The 13,562-nt window shown below is 39.8% G+C and overlaps 1 protein-coding gene and 2 long non-coding RNA genes across 3 annotated transcripts in view; 2 read left to right on the forward strand and 1 right to left on the reverse strand.

The window, feature by feature from the left end:
* The window catches only part of abat (4-aminobutyrate aminotransferase), a 141,451-nt gene extending 139,872 nt beyond the window's left edge, over positions 1–1,579 (reverse strand). Inside the window, exon 1 of the mRNA XM_052021901.1 lies at positions 1,373–1,579. The gene's annotated coding sequence lies outside the window, so the exon portion shown is untranslated. The remainder of the gene's footprint in view (positions 1–1,372) is intronic.
* The window catches only part of LOC127573566 (uncharacterized), a 48,991-nt gene continuing 36,755 nt past the window's right edge, over positions 1,327–13,562 (forward strand). Inside the window, exon 1 of the long non-coding RNA XR_007956783.1 lies at positions 1,327–1,449. This is a non-coding gene — a long non-coding RNA (uncharacterized LOC127573566). The remainder of the gene's footprint in view (positions 1,450–13,562) is intronic.
* LOC127573565 (uncharacterized) overlaps positions 2,732–13,562 on the forward strand; it is a 34,690-nt gene continuing 23,859 nt past the window's right edge. Inside the window, exon 1 of the long non-coding RNA XR_007956782.1 lies at positions 2,732–2,787. This is a non-coding gene — a long non-coding RNA (uncharacterized LOC127573565). The remainder of the gene's footprint in view (positions 2,788–13,562) is intronic.

Genomic DNA, 13,562 nt, shown 5'->3' on the forward strand with positions numbered 1-13,562 from the left:
CATTTTCTGTGGATGCTGTTTAGTTTTGTTTAATATTTTAATTTAACTAGTTTTAGTCTTTTTAGGATAAGTTTTAATACTTTATTTTTGAAAGCTTCATTTTAATAGTTTTTAAATGTTTCTGAATGTTAACCTTATTCCTTTTTCTCACTGCCTGCTTCTCTTTCATCCCATAGTCTCTAAGGTAAGAGGAAAAAGTTTTAAAGGGGATCTGATTTTTTTTATTTACAGTGAGTGGTTGGTATCTGGAACCCACTGCAAGAGGAGGTGGTGGAATCAGATACAATCATTACACATAGACACATGAATATGGAAGGAATGGAGGGATATGGATGAAACACAGGAGGAGGACATCAAAATTAAACAGCACCCTTTTCTGTGGAAGATGTTCAGGACTTCTTCGAATATGTGATGACAGGGGTTTAAGGCTTTCTGAGGTCGTAATCATTGAAGCAACTTGGAGGCCAATGATTAGATGATGATGCTTTTAAAAGGCTACCATTTCACAGTTGCACCAAGCAGCGGGGACGCAGCAATAGGGGAAATTGACTGTTCTGCAATTTGGTTAAAATCAAGAAGTGGACCGATTGACAAATTGAGCTTGAAGAGTGAACTGGGAGAGATCGGATCTGTACTCAAAAGAGTCTCCAGCTCAGCTTCAATTACATTGATCTATAAAAAGTGATATTCTTTACTCGGGATAGTGACCTCGAGGTCCCAGATGTTTGGCCGAGAGGGCGGGGGATTGAGCCAGTTCCAAATTATTTTCATGGCGCTTGTAAACAACCACAGAAAGGCGAGCCACTTTCCAACGACGCATGTATATTCTCAACTGCCGGGTAAACGTGCTTTTAGCAAGTCTTCCCATGTAGCGTGATATATACATTCAGTCCAATGCTCATGAATCCAAACAAATCCCGACATCCGCCGACGCCTTTCAACAAAAATTGTGTAATTGCATGCAATTTTGATGGGACTGTACCATTTTTGGATGCGAAACATATTAAAAAGATATTTTATTACAGGCTAGCTTTGCATTTGTTGCAACCGCTGGAACTCTCGGGGTGTTAAAACAAAAGCAGGTCTGAATCTCAGGGAACCGGCTGAATCGGGGGCCGGACACTATTCCACTCGCAGTCCGCCCATTTCCGATACACTGGTGCAACAGACCCGAACCACCAGAAACCGGTTCCTGCTCGATGAGGAACAAACTGGCTGGATTGCACACACAAGGGCAGACACACAGAAGACGACGGAACTCATCGCTACCAGAGTTCGTTACCCGTTAATACACTGGCACTTTGTACAACGCGATGGAACGAGCAGCGAGAAACATGGATCACTGGCAGCTTCTAAAGCAGGCGGCGCTTACCTTGCGAGGTGCTTCAGACGTGAATCAGCATTCGCTGCTGAGGGAGCACTGGGGCGAGGTGTGAGACAGCAATTATTGTAAGCAATGCCTTTTAATGATTAGCTCCCAGTCGCTGCACAAATTCAATCAACTGTCAAACTGTGATCTGGAGCGAATGGACCAATGACAGCTCAGGCCCGCAGTGACTGACAAACAACCCACTGTCACTTTCGTGCTCTCACTGACAAAGCCCCGACGCTAGCCCTTGCTCTCTCTCAGCTGCTCTAACACCAAATCATCTCGAGCACGTTTTTGCTTTACCGTCCTTTCGTAAAGTTCTACGTTGCCGTCAGTTGCACACACAAAACAATTCAAGCGATATGCAGCTTTAAACAGCAGACACTGAGGGAAGAGATGTCATAATGACTACAAACATCAGTGTATCAAAACGTCTCAATTCAGCGAACCTTTCCGTCCCAAACATACGAATTTGGAACAACAACAGGCCAGTAGGCTCCTCAAGCCTGTTCCCACACTTAATAAAATCGTAGCTGACCCGACGTTAAGCTCAACTCCCCTTTCTCGGTTATCTGCAGTGGCCTTTCTTTTGCTGATCAAGTTTCTATCCACCCCTCTCTTAAGATTCAGAGACTCTCCTTTTGCCACCCTTTGAAGAACAGAAATCCAAAGACTCACAAACCCGAGGGAAAAAAAGATCGCCTCATCTATCTTAAATGGCCTTATATTGTCAAACAGTGGTCCCTTATTCTACATTCAACCATAAGAGAAAACATCCTTTCTACACCCACCTACTAAGATCCTGCAGGATCTCCGAGGCTTTTAACACCTGTTATTTTACACAAGGGACAATCATATTTGTGGGAGTATTCACATATATTTATTTTTTTCACAAAGGCAGCATCCAGATTGCTTTTGGCTGACAGAGCATTGTCAAGAGATACTGAAAAACATGTATGTCCCCAAAACCTTTACAATACAAGGCAGCAAACACTGAATTTTCCCAGTAGCAACACTGCAACCTGTTCATCCAATTAGAAATGTTGCGAGCCAATCATTCTCAGCAAACATGGACGGTGTTGAATAATTTTATATTTCGGTTAAATTTTTATAAAATAATGTGCAAGTCATTTTGTTATGTAGGTTGTTAAACTGGAGATCACCAAGGTTCAAGGATCTCTAAATTTATTGAATTTATTTCATTACCACAAGGTTATTTCTGTTACTTATTTTAAGCAAAAGCTGCAATGTTCCACGATAGATTATACGCAGTTCACATCATGAGTGGTCACACAGACTTTGCACTGTAAATGGGGTGCAAAGTCAAACATTTGGTAAGAGTGGGAATTTGAAGTAGAGGGGGAAGAACAGTCCCAGTTTTTGTCTCCCATGCTTTTAGTTATTCACAGAAACTTGAGGTAGGTATATTTTAAAACCATAAGAGATTTAATTTAGTAAGCAACTTAAGAAGCAAGATGTAGAAATAGATAATAAAGGCTAACGTATGGAAGAGGAAGTTGTGAGATCAAAAGCTGTGGTGAGAAAAGTAGAGTTAATGTTTCAAAATGGCAAAAACTTAGAAATCAAGCATTTTTAACTTGCATGAGGAGATGTAGAGAAAACAGTAGGAGTGTCTGTGCCACACATGGTGCAGACCAAGAAAGACTAAATGGCACAACCAGTTGTGTTGCCAGATGAGAGGAGTTGTGAATGCTTGATAAATCACGGAAGGAGGAGATGTAAACAGAAATAGATTAATGAAAACAGAGGAGGAGTGTGAAAACAAGAGAAAAAAAATACTGCAACTGTAAGATACACACTGAAGAAGCAAAACATTACAGATGATGGAAATCTTAACCAGAAGCAGCAATTGTTGGAAATACTCAGCAGACCAGGCAGCGCCTGAGGAGAGATAAACAGAGTTAATGTTTCAAGTTGATGACCTTTCATCAGAACTGGCCAGTTCTGCGGCAGATTGGAAAAAGCTGGTTATCTCAAATTCTTAACTTCATTGTCAAGTCTTGAGGATTGTATTGTGCTAATTTGGAAGATGAGATGCTTGAGATTACATTGGGATTCATCATAACCATCTGAAAGGCCAAAGGCTGGAAGATCAGGGCGAGGGTGCAATTGATTATTCATCAAATTGAAACATTGTTTCTATACCGATTGATGCTGTCTGACTTACTGAGTAGTTCCAGCATTCAATGGCTCTCACTGGGGTAGAGAATTCTAAAGAGTCACCACCCTCTCAGCAAAGAAATTTTGGAACAATGCTCCCTAGTTCTAAATACCTCCACTCAGCATCCACCTTGCTAATCTCCCTCAGAATCTTCATTCAGGTCCCAATATTTATCTCTCATTCTTTTACACCAATGAACATAGGCCCAGTCTGCTCAACCTATCTCCATACGTCAATCCCTTTTATCCCAGGAATCAACTTCATGAACCTTTCTGCAATACCTCCAATGCAACTATATCATTCCTTAGATATGGAAAACTGTACACAGTACTGTAGATGCGGTCTCACCAGCACCCTGTGTTAAAATGTCCCTACTTTTGTACGCCACATTTCTTGCAGGTAAAGGATAACATTTCATTGTACTGACAACTTTGTGTTTTGTGTATGAGAAACTCTGATCCCTTTGTACCACAACATTTTAAAGTCTCACACTCTGCTTAGGTAACAATTTTCTTTTATTCTTCCTTGAAGAGTGGATAAACTCATTTTCCCACATTATGCTCCATCTGTCAACTGCATGTCCATTCACTTAACATATCCATAGCCCTTTGCAGGCTCTGTGTCCTTCTCTCAACTTGCTAACCCATCTATCTTTGCTTCATCACTTGTAAGATCTTCAGGAACAAGAAAAATTCAAGTAATACCCATATCAACATATTTTCTTTTTACTAAATATATTAGGGGATGATCAGGAGCAAGGTGGGCATTTGAAAATTGGTAATAATGAACTTGTATATAAAAATAAGAAAAAGAGCATGTTGAATAATTGCCTTGCATCAGTATTTACAGTGGTGGAATAGGATGGTATATAGGTCTTCTAAAATTAGGGATAAAGACTAACAGTGATTAACTGCAAGAATATACAGGAGAAAATATTGACACCAAAGAACGCGAGATCCCCAAGATTGTTTTCACTCGAGGGTTTTAAAGAAAGCAGATAAGAACAATGCACAAACTCTAAATACAAGCTTCCAAAGTTTCTGTGATTAGGGTACTGACTGGAAAACTAAGCATGTCACACTTCTTTTCAAGAAGAAATGAGAGAGAAACTAGGGAATTATTAGAAAGAGAAATTATTAATATTACAGGTTAGAACTAAGCATCCCAGATCTGATCTGTTTCTCTTTCCATTGATGCTGCCTGACCTAGCTGAGTGTTTCCACCATTTTCTGTTTTTATTTTAGATTTACAGCATCTGCATTTTTTTTTAAATTTTCATTTACTAGGGAATTGTTGACCAGCAGTCCCTTTGAGCAATTCAGAGAGACCTATTGTAGAACATGGAACGTAGAAGAGTACAGCACAAGAACAGGTCCTTTGGCTCACCATGTGTGCACCAACCATGATGCCAATCCAGCTAGTCCCATCTGCCTGTACTTGGACCTTCTATTCCCTGCCTGTTTACGTGTCAGTGTAAGTGCCTCTTAAACGTTGCTATTGCATCTGCTTCTACCACCTCCTCTGGCAGTGTGTTCTAAGCACCTTTGGTTAAAAAATTGCCTCACACATTTCCTTTCAACATCCCCCCCTCTCATCTTAAACTTATGACCTCTAATATCTGACATTTCCACCCTGGGAAAAAGACTCTGAAGGTCTACCCTATTTATGCCTCTCATAATTTTATATACTTCTATCAGGTCACTCTTCAGCCACCAAAGCACCAGAGAAAACAATCCAAGTTTGTCCAACCTTTCCTGATAGCCAATACTCTCCAAACCAGGCAACATCCTGGTGAACCTCTTCTGTATCATCTCCAAAGCCTCCACATCTTTCCTGCAGTATGTTGACCAGAACTGCATGCAATACTTCAAATGCGGCCTAAGTTTTACACAGCTGCAGCAAGATTTCCTGACTTTTATACTTAATGTCCTGATGTCCTGACTGATGAAGGCAAATATGCTGTATTCCTTCTTTACCATCCTATCCACTTGTCTTGCAACTTTTAGGGAGCTATAGATCTCATCCCAAGATTCCTCCGTACATCAGTGCTTGAGGGTCCCGCTATTTATTGTATACATTCCTCTTGCATTTGATCTCCCAAAGTACACCTCTCATTTCTCCAGATTAAGCTCCATCTACATTTCTACGCCCAAATATCTAACTGAGCTACATCCTGATACATCCTTTAACAACCTTCCTCACTATCTACAACTGTACCAATTTTCATGTCGTTGACAAACTTACTAATCAGACCACCTACATTTTCATCCACATCACAAACAGAGGTTCCAGCACTGATCCCTGTGGAACAGCACTGTCACAGACCTCCAGTCAGGGAGACACTCCTCCACCACCACTGCCTTCTGTCTTCTATGACTAAGCAAATTTTATATCCAAATTACCATCAATCACATGCAACTTAAACTTGTGGACCAGCCTACCATGAGGGACCCTGTCAAATGCTTTACAACAGTCCACGTAGACAACATCCACTGCCCTATCCTATCAATCATCTTTGTCACTTCCTCAAAAAACAAACAAATTTGTGAGACAGGGCCATTCCCACTGATTTTCCCCAAGTAAATCTTGTCCTTAAGAATCTTCCGTAGCAATTTCTCTACCACTGTTGTAATGCTCACCGGCCTTCAATTTCCTGGTTTGTCCCTCTTGTCCTTCTCAATCAAAGGAACAATATTGGTTATTCTCCAGTCTTCTCTGACTTGACCTGTGGCTAGAGGATACAAAGATCTCTGTCAAGGCTCCAGCAAACTCCTCCCTCACCACCCTTAGTATCCTGGGATAGATTCAATCAGGCCCTGGGGACATATCCACCATAATGTTTCTCAGGATACCCAACACCTCCTCCTTCTTAATAATGTCCTAGAATATCAACATACCCCTCCCTGATCTCAGCATCATCCATGTCCTTTTCCTGAGTGAAAACCAATGCGAAGTACAGGTAGTTCTGCTACAACATGCATTTCCATAACCCAAATTGTTTATAACGCCATTGATGGAATAGGGAGCACCACTTGTATTACTTGGCCCGCATTAGTTCTAATGTAATCGTGACTGAAAAAAGCTGTTTAAATCTGTGCTTAGAAGGCAACTACAGCCTGCTCTAGAACAGAACTTTCTATAATGTGAGGTTTCTTAGGAATGTAACTATCACATTATAGCAAAATTACCTGCACTCATTTAGGACCTCACCCACTTCCTCATGATTTAGGTATAGATTTCTTCCTTTGACCCACCCTTTCCCTAGCTATCCTTTTAGGTTTAATAAAAATATAAGATGCCTTGGGATTCTCCATAATCCTACTTGCCAAGGACATCTCATGGCCCATTTTAGCCTTCCTAATTCCTTGAAGTCCTTTCCTGCTTCCTTTATATTCCTCAAGTGCCTTGTCAGATTTCAGCTTCTTAAACCTTTTATATGCTTCCTTTTCAGCTAAATTTACAATATCCCTTGTCATCCGAGGTTCTCAAACCTTGTCAAATTTATCTTTCATTCTTACAGGAACATGCTGGTCCTGAGCTCTAACCAACTGGTCTTTAAAGGACACCCAAGTGTCACATGTGGATTTACCCTCAAGCAGCCACTCTCAATTTACTCTCCCCAGTTCCTGCCTAATACCGTTGTAATTAGCCTTCGCCCATTTTAGCATTTTCACCCAAGAACCAGACTTATCCATAGCTATCTTACAAAACTGGTTACTTTTCCTAAAATTCTCCCCCCTTCCCCTGAAAATTCAATCTCCTGGCCAGGCTCATTTTCCAGTATAAGGTCCAATATGACCCCTTCCCTAGCTGAATTATCTACATGCTGTGTCCAGAAACCCTCCTGGATGTACTCAACAAATTCTGCCCCATTCAAGCCCCTGGCATTAAGGGAGTCCCAGTTAATATTGGGGAAGTTAAAATCAATCACAACCACCCTGTTGTTTTTACATCTTTCCATGATCCACCTGTATGTCTATTCCTCTAGATCCCACTGGATTTTGGGAAGCCTATCGTATGATCCCATCACAGTGATTGCACCTTTCTTATTACTGAGATTCTTATTGTGAATTGGTATACAATTGGTCACTCCTGAGGAATCTGATTGAATTAAAAAAAATACGAAGTGTGTAGGATAACTTGCACAAAAGCAGGGTTCAGTGGATGGTGGAATGTGAAAGAAACAAACAATTATATTGATGGTTGTTAGTCATCTGGTATTTGAGAAAGCATTCACTGAAATCCAACATGAAGATGGACTTCAAAGTATTGAATACAAATTACAGAACTGGTTATGAAGCTGTCTGACCAGCAGGAGACCCATCGGTGAGGTAATGGACAGATACCCAAATTGACAGGACGTAATATCCCACAAGAAAGTGTGCTGGGGCCTCCGTGATTTATTGCATATGTTAATAATTCAGATTAGATAGAAAGCCACTTATCCAGAGTTGTTCATGGCACAAAAACATGTGTCATTGTAAGCAGTACAGGTAGAAGCACAAGATCACAAAATTATATTAATATATTGAATAAACATAAGGAAAATTGTGGCAAATTTATGTTGATATAAGCATATGAAAAGCTACAAATAGTAAAGATCCAAAGATACTTAGTGAGTCCATCAAATGACATGGACAGGAAATAATCAAAATGTCTAGCAGAATGATAGCCTTCTTTCTCAAATAAAAAATCAGAAGTTATGTTACTGCTTTACAAAGCTACTGAAAGTAAACAATTATTTCTCAATGAGAAATCTTTCATGAGACTCCAATTGAGTTCATTTTTAAAGCATTACATCAATTGACCATTTCAAAAACTACATGGAACAGAACTTATGAACTATAAGTGGTAGAAACACAGTGTTTCACTCAGCTTGCAACAATTGGTTCTAATCATTGCACCCTCATGCTTTCCTACATAAGCAATCACTTTTCATTAGTGCTGTCTACTTCTTTCATGCTCAATTCCTTGTAGAAAGAGAGCTCCCCTACAGAAAGGGCAACATAAACACATGGCTCATCTCACAAGCGACCTCGCTCAAAGTTTTCTGCTTCTCATACGAGTCCCTCCTCTGTTCATGATTAGTATTGGAAGAGAAGAGCAGGCAGGGAATAAAATCCATGAGATAGCAATCAACTTTGCCTTGAAAGTCACACGTAGTTAATGCCTGAATAACATGGCAGTTTTACATGGATCCAATTATTTCACAATCATGTGGTCTTTTGCATTGAAGGTATAATTTAACCAAAAATTGTCACATAACCTCAAGGCTTCACTCAAGCACATTGACCTGACATGAGTAACATTAGCAACCTTACTAGCTGAGACGTGGTAGGGTCTGCAGTAATGCCAACAGCTGTCACATCACCATGACCATCTCTGCACAATGAAGAATGCTATTTTCCCTAAAATATTTATTTAACAGTGCTAGTGTCTTAAAATCATCCATATTAATGCAACATCAAATAATATAGAATTGGAAAATCAAGACATTTGACTAAAGTTTCACATCTCACTATCTTCCCACATGATAGTGATAGTGGGTTTTGATGTTCTCACACTAGGTCACAATAATATCCATTAAAATGACATTTGGCTGCAAAAAAACTGCTCCCTTTCTCTTTGGTTTGTATAGATTCCTTGATGAGTCATGAAAAGAATTTGACTTTGATGAGCTGGTTGCAAACTACTGCCAGGGTCAATTGAAGCAGCAGTTTGGACCAGTTAGCTATAGGACACAGATAATTGTGCTACCTGAGAGACCATAGTGAGAGATGAATTAGTTACCTCATGAGGGAGGACATCAATGCCCTGAACCTGTACACCAACTGATTTCTCACAACACAATGACCTGCTGGCTCTTGACTGCTCAACTACAGTTTCGACTTCCAGATCCAGAGCTGACCTGCCTGACAGACCCCGAATCACAAACTGCTGCCTTCACTCTTCTCCAACGAGTTAACTCCCTGTGCTATTTGAGCAGGATTCTGCTCCCAATGAAAAAAAAAATGTGAATTGGGGCAAAGGACAAGGCTCTGCTCATGCAGAAGAGAGAAATGTTCCCAAGTGCCGTATACCTGCTCCTGCAGGGACACTGTCTTGGGTGGCAGCTGTCTGCTGAAATAAGGGAACAAACTTTTCCTTTTGCTCATGTGGAACCATAAGCTACTCATAGATGAAATCCTTCTGTCTATTGGGAACAACAACCTGCTCACAAGTGGCCTCTCATTGCTCAATGAGCAGAATGAGCTGCTCACAAATAAATGTCTCTATTTAATGAGGACATCAGATCCTCCCTGGTGGCAATTTGGTATTCATTTAGAACTTCAGTCTGCTCCCATGTGGCAAAGCTCAGACCTCTGCCTGAATCACTGTAAGAATGCACTGAAGTAGAATGGATTTCTGCGCTGAGCATGTGCCTCCACAGCAGCTGTCACCCAAATCAGGATCTTGCTGAGTCCTTGCAAAGAAATAGGCATGACTTCCAAAGTAGAGATCATGGACCCTGGCTCTGCACAATCTCCTGAGAGATCTTGGAGATGGACTCTTCCAAACCTCCTATCATCACCTATCTTCAGCCCAGCAGGTCTGACACTGTACTCTCAAAATCTCTGTGCATCCACATCTGCCTTGTCTTGAAAGATTAGGTGAGAAATGGGGATTTTAGCAGATGAATTAACAACATTCAGTTCCAGTAGAAATTCCTCACATAAAGAAATATTCTGTGCTCATTCAGCAAGACTTTGACAACATTCAAGCCTGGACTGATGAGGGATTAGCTACATAGCACCATAATGATACCAAGAAACGACCATCCCAGACTAGAAAAAATATATGACTGTCAAGGGGACTTAACTCTTGCAGATTTCCCAACACAAATGTAACTGGAACAGCCATGTGATTACAACAGCAGACCAGAGGCTATGCATTCCATGGCAAATGACCTGTCTCATGACTAAACCCTTTCCACCTTCTACAAAGTACAAGTTAGGATTGTGATGGAATACCTATTCCAACTTGTATTAGTGCAGATTGACCAAGACCATCCAGGGCAAAGCAACTGATTACCAGCAATGTGGTTGCAGTATATACCATAGCAATTTGCCAATGCTTCTTCAACAGGATCTACCAAATCTGAAACCTCAACCAACTAGAAGGACAGGGGTTACAGTTGTTTGGGAATGGCATCATCTGCAAGTGCCTTTCCAAATTACCTATCAACCAGAATTGAAAATACCTCACCAAACCTTCATTGTTACTGAGTCAAAATGTTGTAATGCTCAACCCTAGTGCATTAAAGACTGCAGCAATTCAAGAACATGATTACCAGAATGTTCTCAAGGGGAATTAGAGATAAACATTACATTTGGCCTTGGCGGTGAAGCCCAGATTCAAAAGTTGAATTAAAAAAAGGTTTTAATTAACAACTGGTAATAAGATAAAAGCAGCAAATGGAGGTTTGTGAAGTTAGATCATAGATCAGCCATGACCTTGTGGAAAGGTGAAGTAGGCTTACAGGGGCTAAATGGCCTTCATTTGTTCCATTTAAAGTAAATCATTTATTTTTAAAGCACTTCTTAACAATGAGAATCATATAGGGATGATTACTGGTGAATGAAACCACTAGACATTATCATCTTAGACTTTTAGAATGCCTATGGTAAGTTACTGGATAAGACATTTCTACATAAATTTAAATAATTTATACCAATGCGATTACTGGTTTGGCTGAAATCTGGTTAAAGCCTGCAGGTCAAAAATAGTTGTGGATGGATTTGGATCTACTTAGGGACCTTTGGGTTAGAGTGTGGTGCTCTGAAGGGATTGGTGTTAGGACAGTTGCTATTTACTATTTTCATTAAGGATCTAGAATTAAATATCGACAAACTAATTTCATATGATACAAATGTATGTTTGAGAATCAGGATAGTTGAGAAAATTTGACTACTATATATAGATCTACAAGTATTGTGAGATTGGACATGTGATTATAAATAATGTTTCAATTAGGAAATCGCAGTGTTATTCTTATGAGAAAGTATTTGCCTGCTCAGCATTTTACCAATTAAGCAAACACAAGGTAGTCTGTGTGTGCATTTGGCATGACCTAGACAATATTTAGGCATGGACTGATAGATGACCAGCTTATTATCATTTAGTTGTTCAAATGAATTGATATGTATAGGCTCATGACCAATAAGGTCAAACTGTAGCAACAGTGAATATGGTGCACTAAAAAGACAATTAATTATAAAGGAGGAAATTATTTTGTCCTCATACTGAACCTCAATTGGATCCTATTTATAATAGTGTTCAGTTTTGATCTCTGCAGATGCTGGATGTTAGTCAAGCTTCAAAAAAGGTGCAGAGAGAGGACAAGATTAATTCCAACCCTGACCTAAAGAGCTGTCTTTTGAGAAGCATAGACTTAAAAGATGATTTGACCAAATTTTGTAAGACAATGAACATATCGATTACAAAGTATAAATGAAGCAGTCCCATATATTTATTGCTTATAAACAGCAGGTGCTTAACCCACATACTAAGATTAGCCTGGGCATAGTCCTTTAGAAGGGCACTGAGAAGGTGTAAAGAGGATTTTGAGTTTTCTAATCTTTCATCTTTTATAGTTTGTGGCATCTTACACAAATGTTCAAACTGTTCCCTTTTATAATTGAGGTTTAAGGGTATGTAAAGGAGGAAGTAACGATAAGGTGAATTTCTGGCAAAAAAGTCATTACGTTTGCTGGCAGAGAAAGTTCTGGTCTGTCTATAAGCATGATCGAAGGGAGACATCTGCTATGTTTCAATGTATTGGATATCTCAAGCATCTTAATGACTGCAAGATCACAGGATGTCCTCCCACTGCTAATTCAATTTAGTTTGAGGCCTAGAAGCAGAAATTATGATTATATTAAAAGGAGATTTAAGTTACAGTATTCTACAGTGATAACTATTGATGGTTGTGATCTTATCAAGTCATTAGTATGCCAAAATATTATTTCATTGCAACTACAAGGGAGAAAGGAATAAAAGGATATGCTTGTGGGGTGAAAGAAAGTTGAGTGGAAGAAGTCCTTTGATGAGTATAACCAGTTGGCTTGAATGGCCTGATTAGGTGCTGTAAATTTAATGTAATATTTTGGAATCCACATTGGAGGAACACAAAGATTTAAATTAAAACATTGCAAGATAGATGTTCCTCACTGGTTAGAGTATTCTTTAATATTGTGGTTGAGTTTTATTTGTGTCTCTCTTAGAAATGTCAGGGCAAGATACTGGCCTATGAACTAGTCAAGATACTGAAGGAGCAATTGGAATGGCACAAAGAATTGCGAGTCCATTTGCTGGGAGCATGCCGAAGCCTAGTGAAAATGGTGGTGTACTGCTTCTCAAACTACCCACCTGCCCATCCCAAAAAGCACCTGCTGCCCCATCGTGATTAGTGTCATGGGCACTTCAGAACCCACAGAACTGTTCATCCCAAGGGATTGCCTAACAATTTATTTGTAGCAAAAGCAATCTACCACCTATTGGCCACTCAAAGAAACATAGATGTCAAACTCAGATTGACATCTTATATCAGTTAAATTATAAATGATATGTAAGCAAAAAAAAGCAAAAAAAGGCTAAGTATCAATGGGCGATAATTAGCCAGATTGGGTTTGTCCTTTTTGTGAACAGAATAATTTTCACATAGTTAGGTGGATGCCAGTATTGCAACTATACTGAACAGTTTGACTAAAGGTGCAGTTAGCTCCAGAGCAGATCTCTGGTACTACAGCTGGAATGTTATCTGGACTCACAGACTTTGTTGTATAAAGTGCTCTTGGCTATTCCTTAATACCATATGGAATGAATTGAAATGACTGGAGACTGGCTTCTGTGATAGTGGAAAATTTGAAGAGAAGCCAAGATGCATCATCTGTTCTATATTTCTGGCCAAAAATGGTTGCAGCGCAAAGTGTGGTAATTATTTTGGTGGTGGAAAGGGTTTCAAAGAGGAAT

Source organism: Pristis pectinata, chromosome 8 (assembly GCF_009764475.1).
Source record: "Pristis pectinata isolate sPriPec2 chromosome 8, sPriPec2.1.pri, whole genome shotgun sequence".
NCBI lineage: Eukaryota > Metazoa > Chordata > Chondrichthyes > Rhinopristiformes > Pristidae > Pristis > Pristis pectinata.